We start from the raw sequence: 3,543 nt of genomic DNA on the forward strand, positions 1-3,543 counted from the left end.
ACTGCGTATAGAGGGGCTGTTGTTTTTCCCATCAACTTCTCGTTTTTCTCAAACTGTATATTTTCTCCTTCTGTCGCGTAAAGTTGGCTTGCGTATAATGTTGGACTGCATTCAGTCTTGAATTGCCAGGGCCACGAAAATGGCCAGGGAGAAGTCTCATGTTGTTTGAAGAACGTTTTGCAGTGTTTTCTGAGTAGAACTTACGGTGAGGAGGTCTGATGAATAGTGAGATGGATGACTTGTTTTATTTCATTACGCTTCAGGCCGGCCAGCTGAACTACGTGGACCCAGCCACTGGCTACGTGGTGCTCACCCAGGTCGCTCACTTGCAGAGAGGAAGATGCTGCGGCTCTGCCTGCAGACACGTGAGTGGCAAACTCCCACATCACAGCGGGAGTTGGCGGGGCTTCCGTAACTTCATAACTACCTGTCATTCGAAAAACAAGTCAAATAAAAAAGCTAAATAGACCCGTAGCACGCTTTTCACAAGCTGCTCAAGCCAGAGGCAGCGAAGTCCTCAGGGCCAGCACAGGGCCTTTTAAGTTAATGGGATTTGGTGGCATTTCACTGTGACCACCAGTTCCTTGAAATGCCGTGATTCGAAATCCATGGGAGTTCTTTATTACAAGGAAACTTTTCATGAGGTTTTAAATAAGTTGTGTTCACTTATTTAAGTACAAAGAGGGCAGGAAAAGGAGCTGGAATGGTGCACACACTGCATCCCAGAAAACGTTTTTTCTTCATTATTAGCTGAATAAATAGAAACTTGCCCAGCATTGAAAGGTGGGTGTCTTTTGAATGATTATGATTTTCTTTCTTTGTTCCTTTTCCCCTCTTTCCTTCCTCCCTCCCTTCCTTCCTTCCTCTTTCCTTCCTCTTCTCTTCTTCCTCCTCCTCCTTCTGCTTCTCTTTCTCTCTCTCTCTTTCTGTGGCATTTTCTACTGTCTTTAACCATGACACTAGCTACCCCAAACGTACTGCTGTGCCTTTCCTAAAATATATATTTCAGTGGAATGTGTGTGTATATATATTCACTGATTTAGATGAACTCACTACTTTTCTATTTTGAGCAAAAAAAAAAAAAGTAAAATAAATGGAAATGGGTTCTCCACAGTAAGTTTTTAGAAACATCTTAGTCAGGTAAATTGTTATAGAGCTAGGATTATAAACGGATACGAACCTCTGTCTATAGACCACTTTTACGGTATGTTTTGGGGCAAAAAGGTATTATTTACTTTAACCGACCCCACTTTGTAATTAAGGCGTCGATGCTACATGTGTGTATTGAATGTCGCCGGCATTGAAAAATTAAGCTTCCACTTTTATGGATGTTCCTACCTGTACCATTAGCTGTTTCTAATGAAAGGCATAAGAAATTTGCATAAATTGGGGAACTGAGGATTTTCTAAGAGTGAGTGTTTAACGGTGAAATTCTTAAAGTTGGAAAGTGGCATCCAGGACGTGATTCTTGGACCCTAATCAGGATTATTCACCGAAGGTTGCCATTATTCTCCTTAGTCTCCAGGAGCTGAGAGATCAAACGATCTTCTTAACATGAGTGGCAGTCTCTCTCACCAGAGGTATCGTACCTTTCCAAGATGATAGTTAGGTAATTCTATAATACTTTGTTTTATTTCTTCTGCAGTGTCCATATGGTCACGTCAACGTTAAAGACCCATCTAAAAGAAAGCGATTCAATTCCTATTTTTACATTTGACAACAGTTTCATCTCTGTTCTCCATCTAATTAAACCTTATTTTAACTACATTAAAAGAACATCAAGAAAGTAAAAAAAAAAAAAAAAAGCCAGCAAATGTGTTTCTGAAGTGGCACGTTAATAGTTTTTTTTCTTTTTTTTTTTTTGCTTCATTTTTTTTTTGTTTGTTTCAACACATATGTCGAAGAAAGAAAATAATGACTGTTCCATTAAACGAACAGAAGCGATCGGTGCCATTGGCAGCTCTCGGTTTTCGTGGGGCCTCGGCTCTCCTGCTGTGTTCTCCTCGCCCTCAGCAGCCCAGCGGAAGTTGCTGGCGAACGGAAGAGCTCGAACGCATCCTCCCTTTTGTTCGCGTCCTGAGCGGTGAGGAGGTCCAGGTGAGGCTGCCTGCCCTGGAGCCCCGGTGCCAGGAAGGTGCCAGTGTGCGCTGGGAGACGCTCTCACCGTCCATCTGTTCTCTCGATGAAAACTTTAAATCGCTCTGACTCGGGGGGGTCAGGCCGCTTCCAGTGAACCGTCCTTTCTTCTCTCCCCCACATTTTTCTCCTCCATTTCCTATGCCGTTTCCCCGGTGGCTCTGTCTTAGAAGGTTTTATTAGCCTTGTCTCCCACAGACCCTGAAAGGATGTTCCCCAGCGCGCCAGGGGCTGGCCTTGGTCTCCGCCTGTGGCCTCAATAAGTGCTTTAAAGATCTTAAGCAACCCAAACCTTCTGGTGCCTTCTCCCATGTGAGATTCAAAATAAAAGCCCTTCAAACGGTAAAATAAGCGTAAAGAAGCCCAGGAAGATTCTAATATTTCCATGGATTGTCACTTCCGTTGTTCATTCTACGGCAAATATGAAATTGTTTCCCAAAACAATTGCATGTTGCTGCCTCAGCTTTGCTGGTGCTCTGGCTTAGGTGCCCTCAGCAGCACTGGCCACTGGCTCTGCCAGGTGTCCAGGGCTCTGTGGCCAGGTGCTACCCTCCCTGGAAGTCATCTAGGGGCGGAAGGGGGTCAGCCTTGTGATGGGGGAGGCGCTTTGTCTTCGGACTCCTGAGCCCATCGATCTCTCCAGGCCGGGTCTGGGGCCGCCAGCTGACCCCACATTTCCCGCCACATTTGAAAACCAAGGCGGCTTTCCGGTGGGGGCTGGATGCTGCTCCCCTCAGCAGTGCCAAGAGAGAGAAGGGAAAGAAATGGAGCCGGCAAAGGCCATCTTCCCAGAGAAGCTAAGGAGAGAGGACAGGACGCGCATCCCCGGCGAGGCGGTGTTTTGAGAGAGGCGCCGGGCAGATGGGAATGACTGATGGGCGCCTCCTCCCCGCGCGCTCTCCCCCCGCTCCCAGCAGCGGGCGCCTGGCCCAAGGAGCGAGGACCCGGGTTCCGTCGCGCAGGACCTTTCTGTGGGACGCTTGTGATTCTTCCTGGCGGAACTTCAGGCTTGCGGGGCGACAACAGCAAAGGAGCTGCTGGGGATGGGGCGGGCAGCGCGCGCACTTTCCCGCTTCTGGGGCGGGCGCCCGGGCCCGGGGCCATCTGTGGCTCTGGGGGCGGGGGTGGGGGGGAGGGGAGGCAGGGGCGCCCAGGCCCGGGGCCATCCTGGGGGAGGGGGCGCCCACATGAAACGCAATGTGGACACAGAAACGCGCCTCCCCGCGAGGGCTTCGAGCTACGCCGTATTCGCACGTTGTACAGTGAGCACGCGGGTTCCTTATTGGGCGTGTGGGTCCAAACGGTGGACGTGGAGCGACGGAGACTTCCAGCCCGAACCCCGCCCAGGCGCAGCTCCACGTCCAGGGTCCCTGGAGAGTCCCGCCGCAGGGCGCCGGCAGCCGGGGG

General features: G+C 49.7%; 1 long non-coding RNA gene across 1 annotated transcript; it reads left to right on the forward strand.

Annotated features, from left to right (window-relative positions):
* Positions 1–263: 263 nt before the first annotated feature.
* LOC111744289 lies at positions 264–1,805 on the forward strand. The gene is made up of 2 exons (XR_002782091.1): positions 264–365; positions 1,646–1,805. It is a non-coding gene; the product is annotated as an uncharacterized LOC111744289 (long non-coding RNA).
* Positions 1,806–3,543: the final 1,738 nt, after the last annotated feature.

Source organism: Pteropus vampyrus, unplaced genomic scaffold, assembly GCF_000151845.1.
Source record: "Pteropus vampyrus isolate Shadow unplaced genomic scaffold, Pvam_2.0 Scaffold131, whole genome shotgun sequence".
NCBI classification, from domain to species: Eukaryota; Metazoa; Chordata; class Mammalia; order Chiroptera; family Pteropodidae; genus Pteropus; species Pteropus vampyrus.